The 26,137-nt window shown below is 39.4% G+C and overlaps 1 protein-coding gene across 2 annotated transcripts in view; it reads left to right on the forward strand.

Moving 5' to 3' along the window:
• The window catches only part of RPS6KA5 (ribosomal protein S6 kinase A5), a 147,430-nt gene that overhangs the window by 24,453 nt on the left and 96,840 nt on the right, over positions 1 to 26,137 (forward strand). The window lies entirely within an intron of this gene.

Raw genomic sequence — 26,137 nt, forward strand, 5'->3', positions numbered from 1 at the left:
AATGTAATCAAAATAATCCATATAGACTTTGAGTGGAATAGCACTACCAGGCACACGAACCAAAGCTGTCCCTGAGCTGCCCCTGTGTTCATTCCCAGTTCCCTCTGTCTTCTAATACTGTCCACTAATTTTAAATGACATGCTTAATCTATTGAGTCATCAATTTTAGACCTCCTTTATCTCTCTGCCCAGCTGTTTAATGAAGTTATATGACAGTACTGGTTGAGTCCTTATTCAGTTATTAGTGGTTATATAAATATTAATTGCTAAGCCAAGTATTATGTGTTCCTTTCTTATATTTTTGTTTGTTTGTTTGTTTTCCCTTGACTTAAATTACCCCAGTCTTGTCTTTCATTTACTTTTCCTTGAGTCTGTGTTTCCACATGTTTTAACAGCTCTGTAAAAAGTTTTTCAGCAGGTGCTGTAAACTCTGGGCTTTTTTTTCTTGATCTCTCTGGAGCCCCCTGACCTCTTCTCTCTGCATTGGTTGCTCCTTCAGCTACTGCAGCATTGTCAAGGGATTTTCCTTCTCTATCATTCTGGGAATGATGTGCCTACACTTATTTCCTGGATCCCATGGCTTTTCTTTTTCTTGAAGTTATTTTAAATCTTAAAATGTCTTTTTTTTTTTTCTCAAATGATTACATATGTGTGATAGGATGGCTTGGCATTGGAGTATGGATTTAATTGTAAAATGGGATTTTGAAGGCACCCCCATTATCTTCTAACTTTTAATGATGCTGTTGATAAATTTGATGTCATTCTGATTACCAGTGCTCTGGATATGTCCTTGTTTTTTAATCTCAGAAAGATTTTGGGACCTTTTTATCCCTGGTTTGGAATTTCGAATTTATATGGCTTGGTATGGCTATTTCTCAGTGTGCTCCTTAAATCGCCTTCAGTTCTGGGTATATTTTTTGAAGTATGTGTTTGATAAGTTCCTCCTTTTTCCTCTCCCTTTTTTTCACTCTCTGTAGAATTCTGCTAGCATTTCCCCCCTTATTTTTTCTCTCCTGTTCATCTCTTTATATTTTCACTGTACTTTTGTTCTATTTCTTTAACTTCTTTAATCTTTATCATCCTACCTTAATAGAGTTCTTTGGTCAGATTTTTAAAATTTTTTAAGTTCCATGCTTTAATTTCTTTCTTTTAAATAATACCCTACTTCTGTTTTATGCTTGAAATATGTGTCTCTAAGGGCACTAAATTTTCCTTGTCCTCTGAATTGCCTGTTTCTCCTGAACATTTCTTTTTTTTCTGTTTATTTTGATGTCTTACATGTTCAGGCCCCTGCCCCCCACCCCCAATTATTGGGTGATCCTTGAGTGTTAATGACTGAGACACTAAACCACTGGTTAGAACGTCTGTGTGAGCAATATTTGCCTTGTTATTTGGAGGCTACACTATAGAGCTTTTTCACTGGGAACCCCCATGTGTCAATATCAATAAGTGTTTCTCCCCAAATTGTCCATTTCTCTAGAGAAAGATCTCCCATAATTTTAATTGGGAGAATTAGCTGGACTCTGCTAGCCTGCCTCTCTCCAGCAGGGGGTATGTAGACTGCTATGTGACTGTTTCAGTGCCCCTCTTTATCTTCACCCCTTGCTATGTCTGATGACCCCTAATCTGGTTCATTGTCCCTGAAATTACTGATCCTTGTTATGTGAGTGTGGGGACATGGGGAAATAATACTCCTTAAAAGGCCTTCAGATATCCCCGGTTTTCATTCTCTACTTCCTTCCGCCCAGTCTTCTGTTACTGGTGCCTCTACATCCTGAGCCTTTTAGGGTTTGCTCACATGAACAGCTCTTCAGGCATTTTGACTTGACCCTTTCCCCCTCTGCTAACTTATTTATCCTTTGGAATGTTTTCTAACCTCAGGGTTATAAATGTCTTTGGGTGTTGAGTGTGGGTCATGTTTGTTTCTTATTTACATTGTTTGGAAGTTTGTTTGTTTGTTTTGAAATACTGAGATATAGAAAGGTCTATATCATCTTAAAAGTGGAAGTCAGTAAATAATTACCTTTCAGTGAATTATAGCAACAGCATATATTGTACACTTTACTGTGTACCTCACACCATTCTAAGTGGTACACATGCATTATCTTATTTAACCTGTGCAGTATCCCTTTTGTGCCAGGCAGTGACTTTAGTACGAATGTTAGCTTTTCATCCCCACAAAAAATCCTTTAGGGCTGGTACTGTTAATATCAAGGTTTTATAGATGAGGATATGAAAGCATAGAGAAAGAGACTAAGTAAGTTGTCTGAAAATGATAGCTAGTAAATGGAGCCTGGATTCAGATGCAATGTGATTAAGCCACTACTTTTCTAGACAGTTTATGCAGGGTCTACATGTAATGAGATTGGTTAATTATTAGCAGAATAAATGTTTTAAAATACACTGTGGGTTTTAATTTTTCAATTAAGAAGATATTTTTATAGATATACTTTTTGCTTAGCTTTTGCCTACTTGCTACCCTTTGTAAAAAATTTGTCTTATTTATTACCCATTTTCAGAGTCAATTTCAATATCACAAATAAAGATAGCTTAATAAAGGGGAAGCCCACTTTAAGAGTTAGTGTGTTCCCATCCACATTTTAATGGTTATAGAAAGTGGAAGGTAATAATAAAGCAAATGCAAAAGCAAAAGTAAATTTTTCATGACATTTCCCATGAGGAATCTATGGGTGTTCAATTTTTTTTTGTTGTATTATTCTTTAAAATTCCCATTTCTAGGCATGTGACAAAGAATAAGTTTTTCTCTATGGTTGCTCTTCCACTATGGATGTTCCTAAATTAAAAAAGAAGTTTATACTTACTAATGTAACTTATCCAGATATATTAGATACTTTCAGATTTGTCTTTTTTTTTAAAGATGTATTTATACAAGAAGTGGGGTACAGGTCAGAGGTGTGGGAGGTTGAGAGAATTCACCAGAGAGAGCAGGGAGCAGAACAGGCAGACCAACCGAAGACATTGCTGAGGGAAGCAGCGGGCGAGACAGGAGAGGTCTGCTGTGCCATGTGGGTTTCTCCCTGGCTGGCTGGGAATCGCAGCCGTGCTGCAGAGGCTGCGGACAGCTTCACAGCGTGGCGCTTAACCTGCTCACCACAGGGGAGGCCCCCAGATTTGCCTTCCAAATACATAGCTCAATTAAGAACTACTATTCCTATAAAATTAAACAAGTACAGTCCTCTGTGTTTGCTATCCCTTCAGAAATTCTGATGATTTGTGGTAAGCAGGTAATAATATCTTAATCGAATATCTAAATAGGCAGATAAACATTTTATATATATATAAATGTAAGCCTATGTTTGCATATATTAATAGTTCCTTTTGTTAAAATCATGCTAACCATAAGAATATTAGGCATATTGTCATCTTCTATAATTTCATGTTGGCAAAAGCTTGCTTTGGCAAGAGCTAAATTTGTTTTCTGGGAACTCTTAATGAAAGCATTTTAGTTTCCATCTTTTGGCCAACTAAAATATTACATGGATTTTACAGGTCCTATTTGGATTTACTGCATGTCATTTGAATTTTATTAAATGTGATTTCTCTGACTTTAATAAAATGTCAATCTAGTTTTCACATGCTAAGAAGGACATTTTCTTATTGCTGTTAACAGAAACATTTAGGAATATTTAAGGTTTAAGATGCAGCTTCTGTTGTAGAGGTTCCCATTTTTCCTGGCACAAGATAGATCCAATTTTGGTTGAGTGGAGTCATGTGACTAGTTCTGACCGAAGAAATTGATCAAAGGTTGTATAGCTAAAACTTCAGGGCTAATGCATTTAATTGCCAGTGTGGTACCCTTCAAAACTTTTATTCCTACCACTTCTGCAAGTGACAATACTTTAGATGACATTCTCTGAAATTCTGGTTCCTATAGTAAAGAAAACATGGAACAGAACTCCTTAGCAACCCACAGTGGATATGTGGAATGAGTGAGAAATAAACTGATGTTTTAAACCACTGAAATTATGGTATAACATATGACTGCAATACAAATTGCATGATTCTGAGTGATAAAACCACCTGTAGGGAAAGTCTTATATGAAACCTTTCATTGCTTCTTTTTAAGACTATAAAGCTGCAAATAATCCACCATTTTGTAAGTGAAAAAGGATAATGACATTGTCATTGGAGACGGAGGTGGGGTAGGAGAATTTTAACTTTTGGTATACTCTAAGAGACTCCCAGAACAAGTAGGAAACTTCCAGTTTGCCTTGAGAATTTTCTCTTGTGGGGAAACTGCAGAAATGACACTTTAACAATGAGCAAGGGTTTTTCTGCACTGGGGGATGCCAGTTGGCTGGTTCAGAATCTCCGTATACATCCCTCTCACCCCTCCAAAAGCCCCGTAATGTCATTAAGAAGCCCAAATAAAACCATATCTGATCCACATCTTCAGTGATCTGGAAGGCACGAAATATCCCAATCTTCCGATTGCATCTTCGTATGGGAAGAAAACTAGCAATCCTAAGGGAGATAGAGTGGGTCTCGAGGAGACCCTTTGAAAAAGAGGAAACATAGAAAACCTAGATGAAACCACAAGTAACAGTTACCCTCAGAGAAAAAAAGTGAGTTGACAGTATGTGTCAATGTAGTTATCCCTACTTGGGACTTGATAACTCACAGCTTTGGCTAAAGGAAAGGACTTGAAAGTGAGCAGGATCAGAATTGCCCATTTTAAAGAAGTTTTGCTCCTTGAGGAGAATAAATATGGAAGGAGGAGTGGGGAGCATCTTAGGAATATGGCCAGCAAAGAGAAAGCAAGCAAAGGAGAAAGTTATACGTCTTGCGGGAGTTGGAAAAATTACATATTGGTTCCCCATCTCCATTAAACAAAGTGAATCTCACTGAACTGATAGCTATATACTAAGAACTTTGTGCACCAAGTAGGTAGAAATATGGAAAAAAAAATACTGTAAAAAGAAAACAAAATGAAAATCAAAACACACCAGCTGGTGCAAAGTCTCCCCTACGTCCAACTGCAATGCAGAAGAAAAACAAGAGCACCGCATTCCTAACTAAGTAAATATCCTCAGACAAGCATTAGGCAATGTAGAAAAGCCACCTTGAATCAGCTTTTCAAATGCTAAGAATGAAATGGACAAGAAATGACCAGGAGGAAATGTGGTGAGAGTTCATTGAATTCAGAGTATCAAAGGAAGAAAAAGGCTTTTTATTAGAAATGAAGGCTAAACAAAGTACCCAAGGAAAAATAGATATAATTGAAACTTTATTTTTTTTTAAGATTTATTTATTTATACAAGAACTGGGGAACAGGACAGAGGCACAGGAATGTGAGAGAATTTACCAGAGACAGAGCGGGGAGCAGAGAGGCAGATGGACCAAAGCACTGCTGAGGGGAGCAGTGGGCGAGACAGGAGAGGTCTGCCACGCCATGTGGGTATCTCCCTGGCTGGCTGGGAATTGAACCTGCACTGCAGAGGCTGCGGACAGCTTCACAGTGCTATACTCACCCGCTGTGCCACTAGGGAGGCCTAATTGAAATTTTAATAAAGGGATAGTGAAGAACAGTAGGGAAACAATTTTTTTAAAATTAGGTATGGGGAGAAAGAAAAAGGTCAGAAAGAAAGTGGTTGAAGTGGAACACAGGCAAAGAAGATATAATGGATATACAATGGAGCCCTTAAAGGAGAAAAATAAACTAAGGAATGTAATTACAAAAATAAAAGTAGAAATGAGTCAGCACATTGAGATGGCCTCTGGGTGCTAGGGAGAACGGATGATATAATGATTGGTTCCCAAAATGATCAGCCCTAAGACATATCCTGGTAAAACTAGACATTGAAGATAAAAAAAACATTTTTAGAGCTTTAGAACAAAAGATCAAATAAATTAAACAATGGTCGGATGATTAGCTGGAATCAGACTTCTCAAAAGCAACATACAAAGCAAGGCAACTCTGGAGCAACTTTTTAAAAATTATTATTAAAGAAACTCAAAGTGTAAACCAAGAGTTATATTCAGCTCCCTGCTGTCAAAATTAAGCTACTGAAAAAATTTTAAGTCTACAAGAACTCAGAGAATACTCTCAGCAGGTAGTCTTCCTGAGCAATTTGCTAGACAATGAGTTTCATCCTAACAGACTGGAGAAAAGGACTGGTGGTGTGCATTTAATATCTATTTATAGAGCTGAGAGGAAAATAAGGATGGGGCCACAGATAGAATACCAGTACTTATTAAACCTTAAATGATGTTGTATGTTTAACCATTTGTACTTTAGATTGTGTAAGTATGCTTAAAACATAAGTATGTATTCAAGTTTGTTCCCAATTTTAGATTCAATTTCTGTTTCACTTGAGGTCATAGTAAAAATTTAGTTTTCATGAAATGTAGCACACAGAAGCAGAACGAAGAAATCATGTAAATCTTGTAAACATGCTCAAATAAAAGTGTTTATTTTCAAGCTAAAAAGGTGGTATAAAAGGGGTATGGGGCTTGATTGCTTATATTGCTCAGTCTCTTTTTCTGTTTCATCTGCTACCAAATATCCTCTAGCTGGTAACGTTCTGATATTTCTTAGAATGACACAGGGAGGAGTGCTCACAAATTGTTTGGTGTGAATTGGCTTAGTGATAACATGGCAAGCCATCTAGAATCATGTATACCAGATTTTGGTGTACTCCCCATTTCATTGATTCAACATCCTACCATTTAGGTTTCATCATTCATAGTTAGATCATTACTCTTCCATGCATCATATTCTTATTTGTTCATGGTGAGTTGGCCATATGCTCTTTGGCTCATTTGGGGTGACTTAAACTAGCAAATAAGTTTAAGGTCCAATAATTGCACATACAAATAATTTCCTACATTAGGCCCTGACAGTGCGTGGTAAGTAAGATCAGCGATGTGGCAATGGTGCAGCATCAGGCAGGCCCACATTTTACCACACCAGTGGGGTGATGTCAGGTAAGCTACTCAACCTCTGAATATTATTCTCTCATCTGTAAAATGAAAAGATTAGTTTTAATGACCTCTAAGATCCTTCCTCTCTGCCCAAATCCCATATTGATATGGCATGTTTTCTATCTTTCAGGATTTCTGCAGGTGAGTGTTTAAACATAGAAGGTGTGAAGGTGGGATAGGCTGTATTCTGTTAGGGAAACCAAGAAAGCATACTCAGTGTTAAGAGCAATGCCAAGACAAGTATGGTGGACAGAGGAATGAAGCCATTTGGGGTAGTTTAAGGTTGCTGGAATTATGTCCGTCAGGAAGAGGCATCATTTAGAAAATATCTATGTAAATAAAAAAATTTAAAGAAGAAAACCCAATAAAATCTTTAAGGGCATTTAAAAAACAAAAAACAAAAAATAAGGTTAGAAAGAGAGGAAAAATTGGAGGGGCGGAGCAACATGGCGGTGAGGAGACGCTGCGAGTAAGATCTCCCATTAAAAAAAGTTAATAGGGAGGAAAAGCGGCAGGTCCCAGTGAGAACTGGGACACGGAAGATAAACGGGTGACGCCAGCGAACTGCCCGAAGAAGAAACTGGCCATAAAAGAGGACTAGAAGGGAGGGAAGCGCAGAACCCTGCTCCCCTCCCCCGCCCACAGAGGCGGCACTCTCCGACCGGCAGAGAGGAGGAAACAACAAACCAAAACGGCCCACAAGAACAAACGACGCAGCAAGCGGGACTGTGAGTGGAAAGGAACTATTGCAGCCACCACACCCCGTGAACGGGAGCTGAGGCGAACCCTGCAGGATCCGCCGCGGCGGTGAGCGAACGGCTCCGGGCGCCATTAGAGAAGAACAAAGACCCCGGGAGACGCGCACACAGCCCGGGCTGCCGGTAAGCTGGCGCGGAAACGCGGCGCGCTCGGCGCGCTTGAAAAGCAAGTGCAGACCGGGATCGCGGCTGCCCAGGTCCCCGCGCCTGCGACCTAGGCTTGCGGGGAGACGACCTAGGCTTGCGGGGAGACGCGCGGAGGTCCTCACTGAGGTGAAGGTCCCTCCCTGAGTGAGCAGGAACCAGGCGCCCAGGCACGGGAGCGGTGCAAAAGGCGCCCTTCCCGCGCCACTGAACTGGGCTACAGCCCGCGTCCTGGAACTGAGGGCTTTGAACTGAGACCCGGGGCACGAAAATTCGGGGCGTGGTTTCTCCACGACGGTGGGGCACAAGGCAGACACAGCACCCCAAAGCTGTTGAGGTGTACCCTACCATTCCTGCTCTGTTCTCTGTCCCACGGGGTGGGGGGAGGCGAAAAACAGCCCCCCAAGGACAATAGGAGAGATCTCTGGCGCCACCTAGCGACCAGGAAAAAAAAAAGTCACTAACACCCTATAAGACAGGACATTTCTTAAGACTGCTTGAAAAGGGCAGGTTTCTGGAGGACCCAGTGGCCAGCCGGGAAGTTATTCCACGCAAGGCCCCTTCCGACCAGCAGTCTGAGCCCACAGAGGGAGCAGGCACCCACGTCCGGGGCAGACCGGGGGCGCAGAAGAGTGTGCCTGAAACCGGAGGCGCAGGGACTGCATCCCGCTTCGCCATTTGAGAACAGGGACATTTCTTCAGTAAAAACTGCCTAAATCCAGCAGAAAGCTCCCCCAGAAGACAGAGATGGCTCCTGGAAGAGCCAGAGGGGAGCGGAGAAGTTCACCCAAGATGTCAGTCAGTCCGAGCAACACAGTGTCCCAACGCATACGACAAATTAGAAAACAGACAGTAGGGAGTAGAAGAACCACACGCAACCTAAAAACTCCTCAGGAAAGAAGCACACCACAAAAAGAAAACCACTCCCCAGATTGCAACGACAGCAACTTGGAAGAACTTCTGAGCCTTCCAGAAAGAGAATTTAAAATTGCCATGATTAAAAAAGTGATAGATCAGAAGAAGGAAATTGAGTCCCTAAAGAGGGAAGTAAGAGAAATGCAGGAGATCAAAGAATTAATGGAGGAACTAAAGAACTCTGGGAAAAGCAATGAAAGCAGAATAGATGAAATGGAAGAACGAATAAGTAATCTTGAAGACACAGAAATAAAAAGAACCAAAACAGAAAAGGAAAGAGAAGTACGAAGGAAAAAGAATGAAGAAAGACTTCGGGAACTATCTGACTCCATGAGGAAAGGAAATATAAGAGTTATAGGAATTCCAGAAGGAGAGGAGAAAGATGTAGGAACAGAGAAAATATTCATGGATATAATTGAAGAGAACTTCCCAAATGAGAAGAAGGAGCTGAAAATTGATATACAAGAAGCAAGAAGAACACCAAACTTCCACGATGAAAGGAAAAACACAGCAAGACACATAATAGTAAAGCTCCCAAGAATCCAGGACAAGGAAAAAATAATGAAGCTGACAAGAGGGAAGAAACAGATAACATTCAAAGGAAAACCAATCAGGCTGACATCAGACTTCTCTGAAGAAACACTACGGGCAAGGAGAGAGTGGAGGGAAATAGTCAACAGACTCCAAGAAAACAGATGCCAACCAAGAATACTCTATCCCGCAAAGCTCTCTTTCCTCCATGAAGAAAGAATATGGACCTTCCCAGACAAAGAGAAACTCCGGAATTTCATTGCGACTAAACCCCCACTCCAAAAAATACTACAAGGAATCCTAAAGCCAGAACCTCAGAGGGACGAATAACAACGAAAGAAGACCAAAAAAAAAAAAGTTATTAAAAGAATAAATAAATAAAATCAAAGGAAAGACAAACATAATGGCAAATACAGATGCTAACATATCAATATTAACTCTAAATGTAAATGGACTAAACTCTTCAATAAAAAGACACAGAGTTGCAGCCTGGATTAAGAAACAAAACCCAACCTTTTGCTGTCTCCAGGAAACACATTTAGCTACAAAAGATAAAAATAGGCTCAAAGTCAAAGGATGGAAAACAATCCTGCAAGCAAATGGGCCAAAAAAGAAAGCAGGAACAGCTATACTTATATCAGATAAAACAGACTTCAAACTCAAAAAAATAAAAAGAGACCCCAATGGTCACTACATTATGATTAAGGGACAATACTTCAAGAAGAAATAACACTCATTAACATATACTCACCAAACGAAAGAGCACCAAAATATATCAGACAACTGTTGTCCTCTCTGAAAACAGACATCAGAGAAAACACATATGTAGTCGGAGACTTCAACACACCACTATCAACAATGGATAGATCAACAAGACAAAAAATAAGTAAAGAAACTAAAGCTCTAAATAAGGACCTAGAGCATTTGGGCTTAACAGACATCTATAGAACACTAAACCCAAAAAAAACGGAGTACACATTTTTCTCAAGCGCACACGGATCATTCTCCAGGATCGATCACATACTGGGGCACAAGACAAACATCAACAGATACACCAAGATTGAAATCATACCAACCATCTTTTCTGACCACGAAGGCATCAAACTAGAAATAAATCATAAAAAGAAGGCAAGGAACTATCCTACCTCATGGAGATTAAAAGCCACACTACTGGAAGACCACTGGACTAACGAGGAGATCAAAGAAGAAATTAAAAAATTCTTTGAATTGAATGACAAGGAGGACACCAATATCCTAAATGTATGGGATGCAGCAAAAGCAGTAATAAGAGGAAAATATATAGCAATAGAAGCTCACATCAAAAAACAAGAAAGAACTCAAAGAAACAACCTAATCTCGAAGCTCAAAGATCTAGAAAAAGAACAACAAAAAAACCCCAGAACCAGTAGAAGAAAAGAAATAATAAAAACCAAAGCAGAAATAAATGAAATTGAAACTAAAAGAACAATCCAAAAGATCAATGAAACCAAGAGCTGGTTCTTTGAAAAAATAAATAAAATAGACAAACCCCTAGCCAGGCTCACAAAGGAAAAAAGGGAGAAAGCACAAATACACAGAATCATAAATGAAAGAGGAGAAATCACAACGGACACAGCAGAAATCAAAAGAATAATCAGTAACTACTATGAACAGTTATATGGAAACAAGTTCAACAATCTAGAGGAGATGGACAAATTCCTACAACTCTACAATCACCCAAAGCTAGATAAAGAAGAAATAGAACACCTAAACAGACCAATTACAAGCAGCGAAATTGAAATGGTAATTAAAAACCTCCCCAAAAACAAAAGCCCAGGACCTGATGGATTTACAAATGAATTCTACCAAACATTCAGAGACGAATTAGTGCCTATCCTTCACAAACTCTTCCAAAAAATTGAGAAGGAAGGGACAATACCAAACACGTTCTATGAAGCCAATATTACACTAATACCAAAACCGAATAAGGACAACACAAAAAAGGAAAACTATAGGCCAATCTCCCTAATGAACACTGATGCAAAAATCCTCAATAAAATTTTAGCTATCAGAATCCAACAATGTATCCATAAGATAATTCACCACGACCAAGTTGGATTCATTCCAGGGGCACAAGGATGGTTTAACATCCGAAAATCAATCAACGTTATCCAACACATCAACAAAAAGAAATATAAAAACCATATGATAATATCAATAGATGCTGAGAAAGCTTTCGACAAAGTGCAACACCCATTCATGATAAAAGCCCTTGAAATTCTGGGATACAAGGAACATACCTCAACATCATAAAGGCCATCTATGACAAGCCAACAGCCAGTATCATTCTCAATGGTGAAAAGCTGAAAGCAATTCCATTAAGATCTGGAACAAGACAAGGATGTCCACTCTCACCACTGCTTTTCAATATAATACTGGAAGTCCTAGCCAGAGCAATAAGACAAGAGAAAGACATCCAAGGAATCCAAATAGGAAAAGAAGAAGTCAAACTATCACTATTTGCAGATGATATGATAATATACATAGAGAACCCCAAAATCTCCACAGAAAAACTAATTCAACTCATCAATCAATTCAGTAAAGTGGCAGGATACAAAATCAACACGCAAAAGTCAGTAGCCTTCCTATACACAAACAATAAATCTGAAGAAGAAGAAATCAAAAAAACCACCCCTTTTATTATCGAAACAAAAAAAATCAAATATTTGGGAATAAATCTAACAAAAGAGGTAAAGGACCTATACAAAGAAAACTATAAAACACTGTTAAAAGAAATAGAAGAAGACACAAAGAAATGGAAAGACATCCCCTGCTCATGGATTGGAAGAATAAACATTATTAAAATGGCCATCCTACCAAAAGCAATATACAGATTCAATGCTATTCCAATCAAAATCTCAATGGCATTCTTCAAAGAAATAGAACAATTATTGATGAAATTCATATGGAATCACCAAAAACCCCGAATAGCCAAAGCTCTACTGAAAAAAAAAGAAGGAAATGGAGGCATCACACTCCCAGACTTCAAACTATACTACAAAGCCATAATCATCAAAACTGCATGGTATTGGAACAAGAACAGACATACAGACCAATGGAATCGAATAGAAAATCCAGAAATAAACCCACAGATTTATGGTCAACTAATCTTTGACAAAGGAGCAAAGACTATGCATTGGAGCAAAGAAAGTTTGTTCAATAAATGGTGCTGGGAAAACTGGGTCGCTACATGCAAAAGAATGAAGCTTGACCACTACCTCACACCATACACAAAAATCAACTCAAAATGGATTAAAGAACTAGACATAAGACCTGAAACCATAAAATACATAGAAGGAAATATAGGCGAAACACTACGGGATTTGCACATCAAAGACATCTTTACAGACACATCACCCAAAGCAGTGATAGTGAAGAGAAAGATAAACAGCTGGGACTACATCAAATTAAAGAGCTTCTGCACAGCAAAAGAGACAATAACAAAAACAAAGAGAAACCCCACCAACTGGGAGAACATTTTTGCACCCAACACTAATGATAAAGGACTGATCACAAAAATCTGCAAAGAGCTGATGAGACTCAGCAACAACAAAGAAAATAATCCAGTCAAAAAATGGGCAGAAGAGCTAAAAAGAAACTTCTCTGAAGAGGAAATGCAAATGGCCAACAGACATATGAAAAAATGTTCAACATCACTTGTAATCAGGGAAATGCAAATCAAAACTACCATGAGATACCATCTCACACCAGTGAGAATGGCACATATTAAAAAAACTAGCAACAACAAATGTTGGCGAGGATGTGGAGAAAAAGGAACTCTTCTGCACTGTTGGTGGGAGTGCAAACTGGTCCAACCATTATGGAGAGCTGTGTGGAGATTTCTGGACCTACTAAACATAGAGCTTCCATATGATCCAGCAATTCCACTCCTAGGTATTTACCCAAAGGACACAGAAACATCAATTCCAAAGAGCACCTGCACTCCTATGTTTATAGCAGCACTGTTTACAATAGCTAAGCTTTGGAAACAACCCAAATGCCCAAAAATAGATGACTGGATCAAGAAGATGTGGTACATATATACCATGGAATATTACTCAGCATTCAAAAAAGATAAACACATGCAATTTGCAGCAACATGGATGGCACTGGAAGGGATCATGCTCAGCGAAATAAGCCAAAAAGAAAAAGAAAAATACCGGATGGTCTCACTCATAGCAGGAATCTAGAAAACTTAAATAAGGGACCAGGAAAATGAATATAAGAAAGTGAAAATCAAAATCAACAAAAAAACTATGAACCAGAGACACTTTTTGGGGGGTGGGGGGCGGGAGGGGAAGGATTGGGGTCAGAATGGGGCGTTTGCAATTGTATGGGGAAATATAAAAATAAAATTTAATAAAAAAAAAAAAAAAAAAAAAAAAAAAAAGAAAGAGGGGAAAAATTTCGTTTTCTTGGTTGCCATGTTCATGCCATTAAATTAGGCAGTTCACTATGAATTAAAATCAACATTTTTAAAAGATAGAATTATTCTTGAAAAACTACTTGGCGGTAGCTCTATGAAAGTTTATAGCTGTAGGCACAAATTATTGCAAAATGATATTTGATTCACATCTAAGTGCTAATAGAAACCAAACTGGCACCATTAGCAGCATGTAGTCTAGAAAATAGAAAAAGGCAAGGGTGTTGATCAAGTACTTTCTCACAATAGAATTAGTGTAGAGTAACGGTGGATTTGTAGTGGAAAATTAGATTATGATTTAGGAGGAACAAAGTGCTGCTGTATTTGCTTACACCAAATTGAAATCAGATCCCTGGGAATATTACTTTGGACTATTAGAAACTATTTTATATCTTGCATGGAAAGTATAATTTAAAGTATACCAACAAATATCAAAATATTTTTGGTAGGGCTCTGGAAGCTGGAATGTTTTTCTTGCTGTAATGGTGCAAGTTTTAGATAACTTGTAAGTTCCCTAATTTTTTGATTGCCAAAATACGGAAGCATGTCTTCTGTTGTAAATGAAGGAATGCCTTAACTTAAGGAATGCTGTGCTGAATGTTAATAGTATGAATCTGTCCTTTGTGTATACATATTTGGGTTCATAGCATGGTTTACTTTAAACTGTCAGATAGTTAATGATTTATAGACAGACATGATGGGAACTTACTTTTCAAAACAAGTTTTCGAAAAACTTCTATGTGATCCTTTGGATAAGCTATATTGTTGCCTAAATTTATCTTTCTCTTCACATTCAAGTTGACTGTTCTTTTAAAGCTGTGATTTATAATAATTGTGAATTTTCCAATAATCTAACTGCAGTAAAATTCTTTTTTATTTTTGGTCTGTTAAGTTATTTATTTCATTTTTTTTATGTGATTTTTTTTCATTGAGGTAACATTGGTTTACAACACTGTATGTGATTTAAGGGTATAGATTTAAAGGTATAAAGTCACAGCTCTTCAGATGTGCCTCACCCACCATCAGGCACCCGTGCTCCGCCATCGTCCATTGGGCTATTTAACCCCTTTCCTCTCCACCTGCCCCCTTCCTCTCTGGTAGCCTCAGTTTTGTAGTCATATTTATAGGATTTGTTTTGGTTTAGTTTTATCTATTCCTTTGTTTCATTTCCTTGTATTGCAAATGTAAGTGAAATCCTCTGTATTTTTCTTCTTCTTCTGACTTACTTCACTTAGCACAATTCCCTCTCGTTCTTTCTGTGTTGTCAGTAACATTTTTTACTCTTCTTTGACCATCTTCATTTGGAATTGACATAGATATTTCACATCCTTATTTTCTATACATAAAGTTTACATCCACCAAATCTACATACACGAAACTCTATATAGTAAATGGTGATGTGTGTAAGTCACTTTACAAGGACAGAAAACTGCCCAACATTTAAGAGCAATTCATTAATAAACACCTGTTTTCATAATGATGAACAACAAATTCTTTATATAGTGTATGATGTATCCAAAATGAGTGCATTTGGAAAACAAGTCTTTAAACTGTTTATTGCTATTTAGAAACATGATTTTTCTTTTTTTTTTTAAGATTTATTTATTTATGCATACAAGAACTGGGGTACAGGCCAGAGTTGTAGGGGGTGAAAGGATTCACCAGAGACAGAGTGGGGAACAGAACAGGCAGACTGATGAAATACACTGCTGAGAGGAGCAGCGGGCAAGACAGGAGAGGTCTTCTGTGCCATGTGGGTTGCTCCCTGGCTGGCTGGGGATCGAACTTGTGCTGCAGAGGCCACGGACAGCTTCATAGGTTGCGTCTTAACCCCTTGCGCCACCAACAAGGCCTAGAAACATGCTTTTTCTAAAACGTATGCATTAACATTGATAATGCATGTCTACAAAAAGTCAAATAAGCAAGCATTAAGAAAATCTTGTTGAATCTGAAATTTAAAATATTTTCATGATTCTTACTTTACAACCCCAATTTTGTTCTAATGAGATATAATTTATGTACAGTCAAATTCACTCTTGGCATGTAGTTCTGTGAGTTTTGACAAATGAATACAGTTTGTGGGCAACATTTTGAAAATTGATCTTAACTGGCCTTTTAGTCCAAGTACTTTATTATTTCAGGGTCAGCAGGGATTATCATTTTGAATTTTAAAGGTTGTGCCATGACTATTCTGAACCTAGTAGTTTAGTAATTTCCTGTGTGTGCTTATTAGTGTGTGCTTATTCCTGTGTGTGCTTATTACTACCATTAGTGAATAACATATTAAGGAATTTAACTTTTTTCTCTTTACTTTTGGTGCCTTAGTATATGTAGCCTTTGTCATTTTTGACCTTGATCCTTGCATCAATCTGTGCTTTGGTTTTGCTGTCTTCCATCTCAGTTCCTTTCTATTGGTAATTCATCTTCCCCATTGCTGCTGCTGGCCTTTCTGAAGTACAGAACAGATTAGCTTAATCTTCTGCTGAAAATATTTATTGTCTCTGCACTGTCTATAGAACAAAACACGGATATTTTCAGGAGTGGGCCCTGCCTTGCGTCTTTCCTCTGCACCTGCCCAGCTGCACTCATCATAGATCCCCAGATGGGCGGTGTTCTCTACTCTTAGTGCTTTTGTGTGCCTTTCCTTCTGACGAGCAGGCTTAACTTCCCCAAACCTTCAGATGTGGTGAGAGGCTCCTATACTCTTCCAGTCCCTCTCTGCCTCAGACCTCGCTGATAGTACAAGCGCCTCGGCCTTCTCCACTTCTCTGAGTGTGGCTTCTGGACCCTGCCCTGCCTGTCTTCAGGAGATGTGCCTGCTCGGGTCTCGTCAGTACTTTGCACAATGTTGAATCCAAGTAGGCATTCCGAATATTTGTTCAATTAATAGACTGTGTAATTGTATGTAGAGCATTATATCTGCATAAACCTGGGAAATAGATACGAGAGAAAATTGTGTAATTGCAGGAGTGGGCACCAGAACTCTTTATATGGAAGGAACTGTGTTGGGAACATTGCCTTGATATCAGACTTAAAGAGGGATATGGATAGGGTACCCACAAAGGATGTCAGAGGTGGAGGAAGCTTTTTGACTGGAAACAAGGGGATGGATTTGTTAGTTTTGTTTCTAATAGAAAAGGAGAGGATGAGAAAAAGAGAAAGGCCAGACAGTGAGCTTATAACGACCCCTGCCTCAAGGGTAGATAGTGTAGAGAGATGAAGAATGTTCCTCATCCACTTTGCTTTTTGTGGGTGCCTCATGGGCCACTCTGCCTTCCCTACATCTTCACTGAAGTCTCCTATGGTAAGTAATGCTTTTGGGCTTTGGTTTTATGTTTTATAGAGCTCAAAGTAGAAGGCCCTGTACATGTGTTGTGGCTGGACTGGTGCAGAGCTTCGGAGGGTTCTGGAATGTCAGCTTTCCCAGAGATTGGAGCCTTGAATAGGCCATGGCTCTTCAGGATTCGGGTCCACTTAGTGTAGATTATGAGGAGCCGACAAGTCTCAGGTAATCCCTGGGATACGTATACAACCAGAAAAGACTGCAGAGTGGCCATTGTGAGGATGGTGGGGATCAGCCCCCGCCCCTCACTCTGAGACTTTCTTAGTTATAGTTCATAATAAAAGTTTCAAGAAGAGGAAAATGCCTGCCATATTGGGTCATGATCTTATACCAGAACTTGGAAATTTGAGGTTAATGTTGAGATTTCTTTAATATGAGGGTGCTGGAAAGGAGAAGGTGAAACTAATTGCTGAAGAATTAGGGAATTTGGGCCAGGACTGAAACTCCTTTCGTTACCAAAAACAGGAACTTTTTTATTGACTTGTTAGGCTTTGTTTCCCTCTTTTTTTAAAAAAAAATTGATGAACAAATGGTTCAAAGAGAAAATATCTCTTAAATACCTGAAAATTATACAAGGTTTTAAGTAGACAGTGTTAAAGTTTTACAAACTGATGGTGTTCTGTAGGTCATAATTTTATAATAAATTGTGGCTTAATTATTTCGGCTGTAACAAGCTGTGTCTCTACTTCCTATTGCATTCACATCTAAATCTCACAATGTTGCTTTTTATAATTGTTCTCCTTTTTTTCGGAAATGAAAAAAAAACAGAACACCATTGACAGGGTTACAGTATACTCCTGCAGTGCCTTCTCTGTACAGCAGCTAATTAAGTGTTCCTTGAGAGTGGCAAGTAGGATTCAGTGCTGCATCATTATGCTGTCTGAATTTTCTCTCTATGCCTGATCCCATGCATATGGGTGTAGTTATAATCACAAAAGACCCAGTGGGAAATATAAACAAACAAGTACATGAAACTTTTGTATTTGCTTGATTGGTGCATTTTCCCTAATGAGTAAGGGTATCACGTTAAAATTGAGTTTCTTGGTAAACATAAAATTTGAAAAAAAGGAAGTTGGTTGTGTACTCTAGAGCACAATTATGCCAAGGAAAAGGGTGGCTCCTTCCCAGGGGACTTGGTGTTTGAATCAACTGGTTAGGCTGTCCCTGGGAAAGTACTAGGGACTCGATGCCTGACTTGGCATTCTTCCTGTTAGTTTTCACTTTGGTCCAGACTGTCTACTGTTGTCCAATCATCAAATACTTCAGTTCTTACTAGGATAGTTCATATTCCTCTATCCTGCTTACAGTGATTTTTTTCTCTTAAGGTGACTTTTTGTAGATACCTTTTCATCTTCTGTTGTATATTTTAGCCAAGGGGATTTCTGAGGCATTTTACTTTTGCTTCTCTGGTATTTCCTTCAGGCCAGCTGTGCCCCTTAGTAGGACTAATCACCTTTTTCTGTTCTCGATGCCTTAACATGTGCAGTCCTTCTGTCTGTCCTTCAGTCCTCTCTGGCCCCTTATGTCCTGGATCCCATTATTTTATCACTTCCTGAAGGACCTGCTCCCAAAGGAACGACCCCTCCATCTGCACCTTTTCCATCCTTTCCCATAGCCCCGATATTCATGGCTGCCTCTTTCCATCTGCCTTCCGGATCAGAAAGAAGTTTCAGATGATTCTTTACAGTTGTCCCTCTGTTCCTCCACTTGATATCCCTATTCTTCTGTTGACTTCAAGCGAAAGTAACCAGTTACTTCAGCAACAAAATGGATTTACTCAGAAACAACAAAAATGGAGTTTGAAAAGTGCAGTCTCATGTGGGACACACACACACACACACTCCTTTCTCGACCAGACTTCCTGGCAACTAGTATAGACTTTACAGGGACTGTTGTAACCTCAGAGCTTATTGAAGGAAACTGGGAGTTTGATGTGTGGTGGCTTATAGCAGTCACTCAGTGGCTGAGTAAAGCTGAAACTCCTTCCTTTTGCTTGGGGTGGGCAACAACATCACCTCCTGTTGGAGAGGCGCGGCATTTGGGTCCTGTAATTTGCTGATTGTGCTTGAGACCTCATTTAAATAGTGTTTCTGCATATTAATTTTCACAACTTGAAAAGAATTCTCTACATCGTTGCTTTTAAGGATGTTGTTTGTTTTTTCACCACACCCTGGCCACCCTGTATAGACTTGAGGCTTGCCCTGTGTTTCTTCACGCTGTAGAGGTTACCATGATACTCAGTAACTGCCGAATGAAGAGATGGATAGGACAAGGTATTTGAGGCCATGGAGGAAGTACTTCCATGACTTTTTAGGGAGTGCAGTCGTTCCAGCACCCTTATATGTGCACCAGCACAGACCCACTCAAAACCCATTGTTAGGGGGTTTTATGGAAGTTCATTAAATAGGCATAATTGAGTAAATCGCTGTCTATTGGTGATTGGCTCAGCCTTCAGCCCTTCTCCCCTCTAGGGAGCAGCGAGGACGGGCCTGAAAGTCCTTGGTCTTTCTGAAGCCATGGAGGGGCCACCAGTCGTTCATGAGCGTGGAAGAGACACTCTTACCACTGCTGAGGTTCCTCAGCTTTTAGGAACTGTGTTCCAGATCTGAGGACAAAGACTAAATACTTATTTCCCTTTGTACCACAGTTTGACTTCATTCATAGTCAGTTTTTTTATCATCTTTTCTTGAATTTGATACATTGCTAGTTTTTCAATCACTTCTCTGGTGCTTTTTCTGCTTCTGTCCTAACTCCGGGTCATCATCAAGACTTGCCCTTCTTTTTGTTGGTCTCCCAAAGGGCTTTCTTAAAGCTTTAGCCATTACTCCTCTCTGAATAACTTTGGGCATTATAGAAGAGGAAAAATGTCTTTTGCTTCTGTCCTTCTAAGCTGTTAATTGGGACTATGTAAAGAAAGAGATTAACCAGAGAAAGGCATACAGATTTATCTAATATAAGTTTTATGTGACTTGGAAGCTTTTATAAGGAAATGGAAAACTAACCCCAAACATGGTTAAACCTGAGCGTATTTCTGTGAGGTTTGATTAAGAGTGGAAAGTCATGTTTAGGAAAGAAGGGGGCTGCTTAACAAGGCCTGAATGGATTCCTGGGTGTGTTCCTTGTCTTCAGAGATAAGGGTGCTCCTCTCCTGAGGATGGGAAGGGCACCGCTCAGCAGAGGGTTTTATGACTTGCTTTTACGGGATTGTCAGGAGCGCCTTTCTGCACATGCCATCTGCAGACTTCTTCAGCTTCAAATGCTCACTCTGCCAAGTGCCCTATTTGTGCTGGCACGTCCTAGCCCCCTCTGGGAGCTGTCTCTGTGGAACTGTGTTTCCACTGCTAGTGCTGCCTCCCTGGTGGCCCTTTCAGGATGTCCTGCCATCACTTCAGCATCAGTGTTGAAACGCCAAACTTCCCCTTTCAACTTTCCCTTTCGGCTTCCTCTTTCACCAAAATTCTGTCAGCAATCCTACCAGACTTTCATTTCTTATACTTTATAAATGGCACAAATGAGGGGAAAATGGAACAGAAGTAAAATTTATTTATATTTGAAAGTATCCCGTCCTGTTTGCTTTTGTGGTATCAGCACCCAAGCTGGATGATCAGCAGATGTTTCTCCAACTAAATACTGTGTCACTCTTAGGCTCATTCCGTCCTTTCCAGTCTCAATTCTACTCACGCCAGACCCTCCTTACCACACATCTAGTGTTTTAAAGGTACCTTGCCATCTTTCAGTGTTGGTCGTCCCTTGAGTCTGTGCACATGGCGTGCTGCCACCAGGGTCATTTTCCTAAAACCTTACTTTCATCCTGGCAAGAGCTATTAGTACTTATATTCAATTAAAACTAATTAGTCTGGCATTCCAGGTTTTAAACAGCTAGTTTCATGTATGTAATTGATCTTGTATTTTTATTATTTTTTTCCCACCTAAAGCCATTATAGCTAATTAGAACAGTCTTATTCTCTACTAGGGAAATACTTATTCCCACTTACACTTTTGCTCCAGCTATTCTTCCAGTCTAGAGTTCCCCAGCCATTCTCTCATTTTTGCCAGTTCAAATCCTGTACTTAAAGACCTAACAGCTAGCCTAGTGTTAGTAGGCATTCAGTGAATGTTAAATGAGTGAATGGGGACCTATATTTTCAACAAGGGTTTCATGTGATCACAATGTCCACAGACTCCATAGTCCTTTCTGTTAAGTTACATTTCTCACAGCTTATTATAGGTTTAATAAATGATTAGCTCATTTATTAAATTGAATAAAATTGGGTATAAGAATGCCATAGTCATGTACTAAGAAATTTGAAGTGGCTTCAAAGCATTATTCTCTTTATTTCTACTTTAATTATAAAAGTGCTTTTAAAGTGCTTTTCTTTGCTTTAGCACTTAGTGAATCTTTGGATCTAATTGAATGATTTCAGCACATGCTCTGTGCAATTAAATTTGTGCAGCTTAGAAGAAACTATGGCAACAGAATGAAAAATGTGTTTTTACTCTTTGTTTTCCTCCATAAGGGTAGGGATTTCCAAATTAACTAGCTCACAACTTAAGATCGTAGATAATATGTATTACAAATTATGTTTGGTAATTGAATTGCCAAGAAAAAGTTGGGTTAAAAAGTTGTTTATCAATCAGAGGCTTATAAAATCCCAGAAGCCTCTGTCAATAGAAAAATATAGCAATAATTTTCTTTGAGTGGTGAGAGTATGGGAGATTTTCAAGGTGTGCTTTAAGCCTATTTATATTATCTATTTATTTTAAAACCATGAACCTGGATTATTTTGTAGCAATGAAAAATTAAGTTATTTTAAATTGAGGAGAAAAGATAGTGATCTTAGTCTAAATTTATTATTTAAAAAATTATATCAGGGCCTCCCTGGTGGCACAGGCGGTTGAGCACCACACTGTGAAGCTGTCCGCAGCCTCTGCAGCGCAGGTTCAATCCCGGCCGGCCAGAGAGAAATCCACATGGCGTGACAGACCTCTCCTGTCTTGCCCGTTGCTCCCCTCAGCAGTGTATTTCATCAGTCTGCCTGTTCTGTTCCCTGCTCTGTCTCTGGTGAATCCTCTCCCGCTCCCGCACATCTAGCCTGTACCCTGGTTCTTGTATAAATAAATAAATCTTTAAAAATAAATAAATAAATAAATAAATAAATAAATAAATAAATAAATAAATGTATCAGTCATACTTTATACACTCCCCATAACCATATTAATATTAGAGGAGGAACTCAGGGAATCCAATTTAAGTGTAAAGAACCAAGTATTTTATATCATTGTGTCACGTAAGAGTTTTCTCCTAAGAACAGTTAATAATTCAAACTCTTTTCTTTTTAAAAGATTTATTTATTTATTTGTACAAGCACTGGGTACAGTCAGAAGTGCTGACGAAATACACTGATGAAATACACTGCTGAGGGGGAGTAGCGGGCACGGCAGGGGAGGTCTGTTGCGCCATGTGGGACCCTCGCCAGTGGCTGGGGATGGCACCAGCGCTGCAGAGGCTGCAGGCAGCTTTGCAGCCCAGCACTCAACCGCTACGCCACCAGGGGAGGCCCCCAAACTCTTTTCTAAAGGGAATCACTTGAATATTGAAATTCATTTGAGCTTTGACAAACTTTTTTTTTTTTAATACATTGATTTGTTAAGGGGTTAGCTAAATTCAGTCTTAAAAGCAATTTCCTAGGCAGAGGGTATGCCTTTTAGGGTAATGACACTAGTCAAGAAGTGAAGGATTTTTGATGGCATAAATCAGAAAATGAGGGATTTTCAATGGGGATAATGCCTAATATCTTAATAAAAAGAAAACTGGTAAAAATTTTTGTGAAAGCATTAAAACTGCTCTTTCCTAATGATTAAACTTAGTCATGAATTCATGTGAAAAAATAAAAACTGTCAGTTTTGATGAGATACTAAGCTGATTAAGAACAGATAGCTGAAAGCAGACATTGAAAAGTTTAAAAATATTTACTGTTTTACCAATATTTCTTTCATCAATATTTAACAACTTATATGATGTAGCATCAAAATAGATGCCAGATATAAACAACTGATAAGTCGTACTGCCATGTTCCACTGAAATAGCTCGCATCTAAAATTTTTAAATATGTTGATATTCTTGGTTATATGTCCTGTGGGGAGTTTATGGCATTGTTTCTGTGGGAAGGTGTTAATCCTTGCAGTCAGGAGTTGGGAGTTGAGGGTGAGGTTTGGCGCCATTATGCTGTTAGACCCAGAAATGCCCAGTCTTTGCCCAGCCAGTCTATTCTTTCCCCTCATGAGTCATGAGGGAACTGTCTGCAAGGAACAGTCGCCAGTGGATTCAGAAGCTACTTTAATAAAGCTGCTCTGACTTCAGGCTACCTGTTGTAGAGAGCTTCTTTGGCACATGGAATTCGGGTTTAAGACTTAAGGGCTCCACCTTCCCTTCCAACCCATTCATTTTAATCCTGGGACTTGCATGTGCTCAGATGTATGACTTAGAAGGTTGAAGGGGGGAACAAACTAGTTGTTGAACACCAGGTCCCAAGAGAACCTCTGAATCCATTTAGTTAAACTACTCGACATAATAAAGGGAAAAGTATAGAAGGCTCCTTCGGCCCCAGGCTGTCAGGCCAGGCCAGAGCTTGAGGTTAAAAAAAAAAAATAGAGACCCTGTGTAAAGACTGTTGGTTTTAGTGCATGGAATCCCACCTACCCAGTCAGAATTTTGAACTCTTGGATAATTAGCTTAGTAGCCTTTTTCGCCTTTGGGGAGAACTCAAAAGGTGGTGGGGTAGAGAGGTATGTCTTGGCACGGGAAAAGGAGCTCTTGCAACTACAAGGAAGTCCTACCTACTTTCATGTATGAAGAAGGACAGTGGCCACTTCTCTCAGTAGGCCTATTTCTGGCACAGTCTCGTCCTGCATGCAGGTAGCTCCACACCATCTGAAACACCTAACATTTTGGACTTCCACCGAGGCATCTAAATGACCCAGAAACACAGAAGATATCTGTAATTGGCTCTTTATTTCTCTTCAGTGAAACAAAATGTGTAAATATTTTAAGACTGGTTCTATTAAATGTTAGTATTGTTGCTGGGAAATTGGAGCCCCTGCTCTTAGGTCAATAATTTAATTAAGAAAACTGTAGTTTGGGCCTCCCCTAGTGGCTCAGGGGTTGAGCTCTGGGCTGCGAAGCTGCCCGCAGCCTCTTCAGTGCCGGTTCGATCCCCGGCTGCCGGCGAGGGTCCCACATGGCGCGAATACCTCTCCTGTTTGGCCAGCTGCTCCCCTCAGCAGTGTATTTCGTCAGTCTGCCTGTTCTGTTCCCCACTCTGGCTCTGGTGAATTCTCTCACCCTCCCGCGTTTCTGACTGTACCCAGTGCTTATATAAATAAATCTTTAAAAGAAAAAAGAAAACTAGTTTATTTTCAGCCTTTTGTGCTCAAAGGATTCTGATTACAATGTCAAGTAATAGCACAGAAATGAGCACCATTTGGCTACTGGACTCACCTGCTTCAATACGTGTTTGTCATTGTTTGGAATTCTGTATGGTATTATATTTGCCACTTGCATTTATGTGTTTTGTCATTAACATAATGAAAAAAAATCTTTATAATGAACAAATTGCCCCCGTGCCTATGTGTGATAGAGGCTCCTGTTGATTTCCTTCCTTATGTGTGACCCCCTGCTCCACCTCACAGAAGTGTTGTAAAAGGAGGAACGCTGCATATGTTCACGAGAAGATCCCTAGAGGGGCCTATGCCGTAGCACCTTTTTAGTTTTATTTTTCTCTTTAAAGTTAACTTGTTAGGACAGTAGTTGAAGTTAAAGTAGAAACTATTGTCATAAAGTTGATTATGGAAGATTTTTGCTTCTTATAATAACAATAAAAATAATTCTCCCTTCCTGGACAATTCCCTTGCAGGAAAAACTGTAAAGCCTGAATTTAATACGAACAGCAACTCTTAAAGGTGCTTTGGAAAGTGAATGAAACAAACAGACTTGAGTGGGGCATACACAGTGTGAGGGAGGGAGCTGCAACCTCAGTGATTTCAGCTTCAGGCTAAGTACAGTCCATACTCTGGAGTCTCTGATGAAAAACAATAGTTTCTCTGACCCAGAAACTAGAAAACTGAAACCAGAGAACCCTGACCACTGGAGACTGGCGGAACCCAAGAAGAGCTAGAGGGGGGAGTTTTTAACTTCTGTGTACATACCTTGAGCTGACCTCTGAACCATGCTTGAGAGTATCAAACTCACCCAGTTAACAAAACCCTGTATGAAATACAACCACATTAGATGAGGTGAAGTTGAATGTAAAAATATGGGCATACTGTGTGATTCCATTTATATGAATTCTAGAAAAATTAAAGCTATGTGGCTGGAGTTAGATCATTGGTTCCTGAACCACTCACCAGGGAAGTGATTGACTTCAAAAGACATCCTGACACTTCTTAGGATATGGCACTATTTTATGATCTTGGTTATGGTGGTGGCTTCTGGACTGTACACAATTAACAAAATTCATCAAATGGTTGATTTTAGTGAGTGAATTTTACCATATGTAAATTATATCTCAGTAAAATCCAAAAATTTTGTAACTATAGATTTTTGGTGCTTCAGTGCCTTTACTTAATTTTCACTTTGAATGAAAAGTTGGCCCATGAACTGTTCATTCTGTTTCTTAGCACTTCAAAATGCAAAATCATGAGAAAAAAAATCTTTGTTTCATACGTGGATAATACTATTTTAACACCAGTGAAATTTCAATTATTTTAGATAAGTTATGATTTTCCTTACCTTCAGACTAGAAAACATGGGCATGTTATGTTACTAGCTGTATGGTTGCTTAGAGGACTGTTGTCCAGATAAGACCCCTTATCCACCCTACTGTGATCACGCCCTCTTGTCCTCCAAGTGAGACCTTAGTCTCAGAAAGGACAGGGTAAAGTGAAATAGCACATTTCATCAAGATTGATCATTGGGGGCCTCCCCGGTGGTGCAGCGGTTGAGCGCTCGGTTGCGAAGCTGCCCGCAGCCTTTGCAGCGCC

The sequence above is a fragment of the Talpa occidentalis genome, unplaced genomic scaffold, assembly GCF_014898055.3.
Source record: "Talpa occidentalis isolate TD23 unplaced genomic scaffold, MPIMG_talOcc4v2.1 talOcc4.11, whole genome shotgun sequence".
NCBI classification, from domain to species: Eukaryota; Metazoa; Chordata; class Mammalia; order Eulipotyphla; family Talpidae; genus Talpa; species Talpa occidentalis.